The 9,685-nt window shown below is 39.7% G+C and overlaps 1 non-coding gene across 1 annotated transcript; it reads right to left on the bottom strand.

The window, feature by feature from the left end:
• Window positions 1–7,627: 7,627 nt before the first annotated feature.
• LOC114394297 lies at window positions 7,628–7,734 on the bottom strand. Its single transcript, XR_003662703.1, has one exon. It is a non-coding gene; the product is annotated as a small nucleolar RNA R71 (small nucleolar RNA).
• Window positions 7,735–9,685: the final 1,951 nt, after the last annotated feature.

Below are 9,685 nucleotides of genomic sequence, written 5' to 3'. Positions count from 1 at the left end.
GAGAGATTATGATAGGGTGTGTGGATATTCAATCATGAGTGATCCTATTGGAGTTTACTTTTGAAAAAGGCTCAATAAAGTGGTTGAAATAATGTGACATGTATAAAAGACTATTGTTATGGCAGACAAGTTTGTTTATGGTGAATCATTTTTGTCCATCTTTAGATTCACCTGATATTAATTATAATAAGTCGATCTTTTATATTACATTATTTTTCTTTTCTCTCTTAATATTTTTCTTCTTCTTTCTCCTTAAAACCCACATCCGTTCCTTCGCATCTCTACCCGTGACGATGAGTACCTTGGTAACCTCCCCTCCCATCTCCACCAACGAGTCCATCCTCTTATGTCGTACGTAAGGATGTTGTCACAGTGACTCATCAACACACGAAAAGTGAAAGAGGATGTCAAATTTGCAGAGTATGATAATGTCTGTGAGGCCAATCCTAACAGAAAAGGGGTTGCTCCAATCAATTGGGTTTCTGTTTACACCCCAAATCTATAGGGACAACCCTCACCATGTTAACTGTTCGGGATCCACAAATAACATGGCATTAAAGTACACACGTCAACCCTAATTTCAGAGCATCGATATTACTCGCTCAGCAGTTGGATGATTGGGCCATTAAGTTATTGATATATTTGAATCTTAATGATAATATTATTATCCTCTTATAAAGTTGCAGGTATCCTCTTATCAAGTTGTTACAAGTTATCAACAAAGTTGTTATGCTATTATAACAACCCTATCAAGGACCCATAACTCCTGTCCTATGTTATAAATAACAAGGTTCTACCCTCACTTTGGCATTCATTCTTAGTAAACTCACATAATTACTTGAGTGTCAGAGTCCTTTTTGCAGGTACCCCCCTTATCCCTTCGGCACAGGATACTTGCAAGTTCGACACGAGAGATCGTGGAGCCTATTCTGATGACAGTCCACCTGGCATTACTCCGCTCCAAATTTCGATAATTACATTTGGCACCCATCGTGGGGTCGCAGTAAAACTTCCCCTGCAGCCACTCGTACTTATGGTCAGCACACGATCCGGTCTCAGGCGAGAGCCACCCCCATAAAATTCCAATCCCTTCTGACGACCATCACAAACAATGACACTCTCTGCCAACTCCAAGCCCCATCGCAGAGATGGAGTGTCTCCATAGGGAGGAACTCAAAAAATTAAAGGATCACCACGACGAGTTGGAGGCTCATGAGATACCCTCAAGAGGACGAACACTCTGCTCACACAATCAACGAGTGCACCCAGAGTGAATCGCATCCCTGTTAGACCAACAATACCCTAGATGATAACAACATCTCTCATGCACATCACCATGAAGGACGAATGACTCGATGACATCCTTTTTCTGATTGAATCATGGAGGTCAACCTGCTCCTAGGTTGGAAACCACTTAACTTGGAGCGTTATGACAGGACCACTAACCTGGAGGAGCACTTGGATACGTTCCTCACCCAGGCTAACCACTACACTAATGATGACATGATCCTATATCGAGTCTTCCTTACGCCCCTTAAGGGGGTGACATTGACGTGGTATGGAGGAGTCCCTCCCTGGTCTATTGACAACTTCGACACCTTTGTCGACCGCTTTAGTTCTCAGTGTGCAATGAGTCGATCGCACCACCTGACTTCTACCGCTTTGGCTAGTTTGTGGTAGGCAGATGATGAGTCACTCCGCAAATTGAATGGATAGATTTAGTAGGCTCGTTGTCCAAATTAGGAATCTCAATCCCAAGGTTGCATTACATTTCATGTTGCTGGCCCTACAACCTGACAAGTTCGTAAACAGTTTGTGCAAAAAACCTCCCAGTAGCATGGAGGAGTTACGAAAGCGAGTCAAGAGCTACATTTAGATTGAAGAAATATCGAGGTTCCGAAATGAAGTTCGACAGGTTGGAAAAAAGCATGAGAAAGGAGAAAGTTGCACAAGGATCGACTCGCACAAGTCAGACAAGCAACACAAATAGGACAAGCATCAACCTCTTCTAAGGGGACCAAGGTACCAATGTTTATACACCCTTGACAACAAATTGAGCCACAATCCTCGAAGAAGCTTTTAATGTGGAGGTACCCATACAATTACCCCCCTCCTCCATACCTCCTCCTAGACCTGGACTAGACAAAACCAAGCATTGCAGATACCATCGCAACCATGGCCACAATACTGAAGATTGATGGGCCCTCAAGGACAAGATCAAGGAACTCATACAAGTGGAATACCTAGCCCAGTTTGTAAAGAAGCCTAATGACAATTGAACTAGAGGCAGGTTCGATGGGCACCGTTAGGACCATTGTAGGAGCAGAGATGCTGATAGAAGGAGGGACCGAACGGAGGAGAGAGAGAGGCAGAGGCGTCACCTGCAAAGGCATGAGCAACAACCCCAATAGAGCAAGAAGACGAACCTACTCAACATATTAGAAGTGTGATCAACACTATTGCAGGCGGATTCTCTTATAGAGGGCTATCTAGCCAGTCCCGGAACTGTCATTTCTATGCCATCAGAGATATTGATGTCAATTGTGTCAACATACAACCACCGAGAAGCCTTCCTCCCATAACAATCACCGAGAGAGATTTCAAAGGCATCAACCCCATAAACTTGAACGACCCTATGGTCGTCTCCATTGCCATTGCCAACTCTATGGTGTCTAAAGTCCTTATCGATCAAGGTAGTTCCACAAATATACTTTATTGGAAGACATTTAAAAGGCTTGAAATCTCACTTGCCACGATTCAACCACATTATGGACCACTCCCTGGTTTCACCGGAGAGAGTGGAAACCAGAGGTTATGTAGACCTAAGGACCACCTTTGGTCAGGGCAAGCTCTCACGGAGTTTCACTGTAAGATTCTTAATTATTGATGCAGATACTTCTTATTTAACTTTGATTGGTAGGAAAACATTAAATAAGCTTGGAGCTATAGTAGTCTCTACACCACACCTTAAAATGAAGTTCCCTACCTTAACAGGAGAAATCATAACTGTCAAGGTAGATTAGAAGCAAGCCCAACAGTGCTACACTAAAAGCTTAAAGGTGGTTTCTTATCCTCCCATCAGAGAGTCAGGCAAGCAACATCCCCCCTCTGGTGGCAACAACAATCAAGTCATGGGTGTGGTCGAGGAATTCCCAATAAAGACCTTGACCGTTTATGAAACAACCAGGGGAAATCAAGATGACGCATTCGACATGGACCCTCGTGATAATACTATTGACTAAGGACCAAAGCCCATCAAAGAACTCGTCAATCTACAATTGGGACCTAAACCCAGGCAATACACACAGGTTAGCAAAGACCTCACCAATCATGAGTACAGACATGTAGTCGAAGGAATGAGGATTTATTTGCATGGCAACCATTTGATATGTTGGGCATCCATCCCAGAATCACATGCCACAAATTTTATATCTGCCCTCAAGCCAAACCAATCTCACAGAAGAAGATAAAGATAGGAGAAGAGCTACAAAAGGTGGTTAAGGAAGAGATTGACAAGCTACTGGTTAGTCAGTGAAAACGACTAACTTTTGTGTATAAAACTTGTGTATATTGTATCAAACTTCTCCAATTTATAGTTGTTTTATAATATTATAAGTACTTTATGTTAAATATAGGTAATAGATAATTTATACTTTTGTTTTGTGTGTTTAATAATCAATTTCGCTCAATTTCAGGTTAATTAGGCAAATTGGCAAAAATGTTGTTTTCACCTTCTCGCTAAGCCAATCTGTCGGTTTAGCGAGCATTCGCTAAGCGCGACACTCAGTGGCTAAGCGCGAGGAAGAATCTAGAAGAAGATGAGTTGTCAGGTTCGCTGAGCGCACCGCTCCAGGTCATCAAGCGCACTACTTCAGCTCATCTGCTAAGCGAGAGAAGCGCGCTAAGCCACAATCCACTTATGCGTGCTAAGCGATCCAGATTTGTGCTAAGCACGCGAGCACGGACCAACCCACCTATTTAAGCTTGAAATCATATTTTTTGCGGGAGTTTGGCATTTTTCTTGAAGAAGCCTCAGCATGCATGAGATTTTAGCCTTGGCCTGAAGCTTTTGCATGTTTAGGAAGTTCTAGAGAGAGAAAGGTCCAAGTTCCAGAGAGTTTTGAGAGATTTTGCTATGTGAAGATTTGCAGAGACGAGAGCTCAAAGAGGAAGCCATTCTAAGAACTTGAGATGAGTTTATGAGTGATTGTGAGATCCTAGAGGTGAAGGAGACATCCTCACCACTTGTATTTTTGCAATCTTTCATCTTGTTCTTCTCTGTGTTGTAAAGGAGGTTTCTGGACCATGGAAAACTAAATCCTCTGTTGGATCTTCCCTATAGGTACTTGATGTAAATATATTTCTATCTATGTAATGATGTTTTGTGTGTTCTCTGTGTTATCTGCCTTTCTTTCTAGTATGCCTTTACCTTGATCACGTAGATGCATGCTTTGTTAGGATCATTCAATAGTGGAAACTGGTCTGATTCTAAAGTTCTTGATAGTATGGGGCTAAGTTGTTGTACTATCACGAGGAATCGGGGTACAAGAACTTAGTTGTGTATGTGTGTCTTAGTGCGGTCCTGGTTGAGTTTAGTCTTACAAGAGGAATCTGCGGATGAGGCTTGATCAGGATTAGGCTAGGCTATCATGAGGAATCGGGGTCTAGCAGTCCAGGAGACAACATAGGAATACACGGGCATTGTTAGATATAGAACATCCGTTTTAGCATCAGGAACCTATTAGGAAGACCAACGCGTTTTCTACTTGTTTTTACACAACATTTCTCTTGCGTGATTTTCTTTCTTTTTGCATAGATAGTTTACATAACTATTCATAACCACAATCATTTTTTCATACTAGACACCTATTTACTGAAATAGCTTGCCAGATAACACAAGTTCCCCGAGAGTTTGATACTCGGTTCTTACCGTTTTATACTACTTGTGCGATCCAGTACACTTGCCAGCAGCAAACAAGTTTTTGGCACTGTTGCCGGGGAACTTCTTTTTATTTGCGAAGTTAGCTCGTTTTTAGGTGTCTATTCTTTATTTTTTATTCTTTGATTGTTTCTGTGAATATTTTTTTTGTAATTTATATTTGTCTTCTCTTATTGAACTGGATAACCGCTGATGTGCCATTATTTTCACCAATTTCTTAATCCTTTTTGCACTATTTTAATTACGGATTAGTCTTAATTGTCAAATTAATTAGGCAGTTTTATTATTTGGGCTCATTTAGCTAATTTGATGTTTTTAATCTAATTTCAGGAATTAATGATGCATTGGGCTTGAATCCAGAATTGGGCTTGGACTTGAAGAGGGCAGACTATTTTATTCTACAAAATTTTATCTTATCTAGACTTTATCTTATCTAGATATTATTTAGATTTGATCTCATCTAGATATTATTTCATCTAGATCTTATCTTATCTTATCTTATCTAGATTTGATTTTATTTTATTTATGGGCTTGGATTTAAAACAGATTTGTAAGCTTTGGGGTTGAAAAACTACATAACAGCACCAAGGTTCTAGTTTAGCTCTCTCTTTCTCTTCTCTCTCTCTCCTCTTTCGTTTTGAGTTTTAGGCTTTTCTTCTTCTTTTAGACACTTTTTCGTTTTGCAATTCCAGTTTTTACTTTACGTTTTAGCAATAAAATTCCGTTCTCTATTGACTAATGGAAGGCTAAGTCTCCAGTGTTGTTTTCTCTTGAGGATCAAGCACAACTCTCTTTGAGGTTCTATTATTACTATTAAATTTTGATCAGTTTTTCCTCTTCACCAATTGCTCTGTATGTGTTGCTATTAATTCATGCATGCTTAGTGCTTGATTAATTGTCTCTGCGCTTAATTTACGTTCATGCTTAATGATCGTTCATGATTAATTGGTGTATTTGTTGCTTAATCACATAATGAATGTCTTATTTTAAATTTCACTTAGTAATTTAATTTAGGGTTGGATTAAGTGGTTGAACTGATAAAGGATAAATTCTCGTAACCTAGGATAAGAGACTTGCTTGTGAATCAAGGGAAAACAATGTGTTTTAATTCTGATATTTTCTAATTCAATTTTATTCGCTGTTTAAATTACAAAAACAAACCCCCCCCCCCCCAATTCGTTACTATTTTATTACTATATGTTATGAACATTTGGTTGATCATTGCTCGTTGGGAGACGACCTAGGATCACTTCCTAGATACTGCATTTTTAATGTTTATTTGATTCGGGTACGGCTTCGATCAAATTTGGCGCCGTTGTCGGGGAGCAGTGTCCAAAGGTTCATAATAGCTAGTGATTCGTGTTTTATGTTTAGTTTTTTTAAGTTTTCGTGTTGTGTTAGTGTTGTTTAGTGTCGTTTAGTGTCTTGTTATTTTGTTTAGTGTGGTGTTTTGCTTTAGTTTTTCTGTTCAGCGCTTCCCCTGTTTCAGTTTTTGTGTTTTGTTGTGAATAGTACTTTGCAACGGATTTAGCGACCACTTTTGCTGATCTGGAAAACAGAGTAGTAGTGCAAATCCCTTAGCGATTGAATTAGTGACTACTGCTGAAATTTTAATTGGCGATTTTTGTTTTGATAGTTAGGGTTGTTATTTTTGGCTGAATTTTGGTGTGGTAGGTTCTTTGGATCCATATTTTGTGGGAAAAATAGTTGGAGTCCTTAGTTTGGTCAGATTTGAAAGTTCCATAAAAGTAGTGAATTTGATTTTTGTCAAAACTTCAAACGGTCATAACTTTTGCTCCGGGTATCAGAATGACTATTATTATATATGTATTTGGGGTAGAAAAAAATTTCCCATATTGTGGTATCCCGCCAAAGGCTGGCTGAGGTCTCTAGCTAGCCAAAATCACCTGTTTACTAGTTTTTTATTTTATTTTTCAAGTTTTATTGTTTTATTTTTCTAAACTTTCCTTAGGTAGTTTCCATAGTTAGACTTTGAATTTTTTCCTGAAAATTTTTGTGCCTTCTTTTCATTATTTTAGGGCGTTGCTCACAAAATTTCAATTCATTTGGATATCATTTGAGGGTAGCTATAGTTCAAACCTACATTGTTACTTGCATAAGAAGGCAACTAGTTATGCATGCTAAATATAGTGTATGACTAGAGGCAATCCATCTGACTTACAACCCTTTGATCCTAAGATAGATAGGACATTTCATAAATTAGTTAGGCATCATCTTGTACCTTTTGAGCATCCTGAGCATTCTGTCATTGGTGATTTTGAGCATCCTGATTTTGAACATTCTGAGAACATGGCACAACCTCCACCCCGTGAGAGGACTCTAACGGAAATGGTTGCACCTGATTTCACCTACGAAAGCTTGTGCATCTAATACCCTGATGAGGATGTCCCATATGTTCTTAAAACTAGACTGATCCATTTGTTTCCAAAGTTTCATGGCCTTATAGGTGAAGACTCGCACAAACATCTGAAAGAATTCCATATTGTCTGCTCCACCATGAAACCCCCAGATGTCCAGGAGGATCACATATTTCTGAAGGCTTTTCCTCATTCTTTAGAGGGAGTGGCAAATGAATGACTATATTACCTTGCTCCAAGGTCCATCACGAGCTGGGATGACCTCAAGAGAGTATTCTAAGAAAAAAATTACCCTGCTTCCAGGACCACGACCATCAGAAAGGATATTTTAGGCATTAGGCAACTCAGTGGAGAGAGCTTATATGAATACTGGGAGAGATTTAAGAAACTATGTGCCAATTACCCTCACCACCAGATTTCTAAGCAGCTTCTCCTCCAATATTTTTATGAAGGACTCAGTAACATGGAGAGAAGTATGATAGATGTTGCCAGTGGTGGAGCCCTTGGAGACATGACCCCTGCTGAAGCTAGAAATTTAATTGAGAAGATGGCTTCCAACTTCCAACAATTTAGTGCCAGAAATGATGCTATTGTCATTTGAGGAGTGCATGAAGTAGCCACGAATTCATCTTCATCAGCCGAGACTAAGAAGCTTGAAGGTAAACTAGATGCCTTGGTTAACCTGGTAACCCAACTGGTCATGAATAAAAAAATCTGCACCTGTCGCCAGATTCTGTGGTTTATGCTCCTCTGCCGACCACCACACAAACCTTTGCCCTTCTGTGTAATAATCTGAAGCAATTGAACAGCCTGAAGCTTATGCTGCAAACATCTACAATAGACCTCCTCAACCTCAACAGTAAAATTAGCCACAACAGAACAATTATGACCTCTCCAGCAACAAGTACAATCCCAGGTGGAGGAATCATCCCAACCTTAGATGGTCGAATCCTTCACAACAGCAACAACAACAACAACAACAGCCTTATTTTCAGAATGCTGCTGGCCCAAGCAGACCATACGTTCATCCACCAATCCAACAGCAACAGCCCTAGAAACAGCAAACAGTTGAGGCTCCTCCGCAACCTTTCCTTGAAGAACTTGTGAGGAAAATGACTATGCAAAACATGCAGTTTCAACAAGAGACCAAAGCCTTCATTCAGAGACCAACTAATCAGATGGGACAATTGGCTACACAGTTAAATCAACAACAGTCCCAAAATTCTGACAGATTACCTTCTCAATCTGTCCAGAATCCCAAAAATGTGAGTGCCATTACATTGAGGTCGGGAAAGTAGTGTCAAGGACCTCAACCAGTAGCATCCTCCTCATCCGCAAATGAACCTGCCCAACCTCACTCTACTCCAGAAAAAGATGATGACAAAAATTTAAAGAGTAAGTTACCAAACAATTTCTATGCAGGTGAATCTTCCACTGGTAATTCTGATTTACAGAAGCAGTATATCCCTCTTCCATTCCCTCCAAGAGCAATTTCCAACAAAAAAATGGAAGAGGCAGAGAAGGAGATCTTGGAGACATTTAGAAAAGTAGAGGTAAACATACCTCTGCTGGATGCAATAAAGCAAATTCCAAGATATGCTAAATTCTTGAAGGAGTTGTGCACTAATAAGCGGAAGCTTAAAGGAAGTGAAAGAGTTAGCATGGGCAGAAATGTCTCCGCATTGATTGGTAAATCTGTCCCCCAAATCCCTAAAAAATGTAAAGATCCAGGTACATTCAGCATACCTTGTATTATAGGGAACAATAAGTTTGACAATGCCATGCAAGATTTAGGAGCTTCTGTTAGTGTTATGCCTCTGTCTATTTTTAATTCTCTATCTCTTGGTCCCTTGCAGTCAACTGATGTGGTAATTCATTTACCTAATAGAAGTGTTGCATATCCTACTGGTTTCATAGAGGATATCTTAGTTAGAGTTGGTGAACTGATTTTCCCTGTTGTTTTTATATTTTGAATTTGGAGGAGGGATTTTCTCAAGGATAAGTTCCTATTGGATCGAGTGGCCTCAGAATAATTAAGAAGGGGGGCTTGAATTAATTATTCCTAAACCTTTACTAATTAAAAAATTACTCTTATAAGGCTTTTACTAAATTGTTAAGAGAATGAGAAGTAGAAGAGAAACTTAACAGAAAGTAAAAGCAGAAATTAAATGCACAACGGAAAGTAAAATAGTAGGGAAGAAGGAAACAAACACACAAGAGTTTTTATACTGGTTCGGCAACAACCCGTTCCTACATCCAGTCCCCAAGCGACCTTCGGTCCTTGAGATTTCTTTCAACCTTGTAAAAATCCTTTTACAAGCAAAGATCCACAAGGGATGTACCCTCCCTTGTTCTCTTTGAACCTAGT

This window comes from Glycine soja, chromosome 17 (genome assembly GCF_004193775.1).
Source record: "Glycine soja cultivar W05 chromosome 17, ASM419377v2, whole genome shotgun sequence".
Lineage (NCBI taxonomy): Eukaryota > Viridiplantae > Streptophyta > Magnoliopsida > Fabales > Fabaceae > Glycine > Glycine soja.
This window is presented reverse-complemented; position numbering and strand designations above follow the sequence as displayed.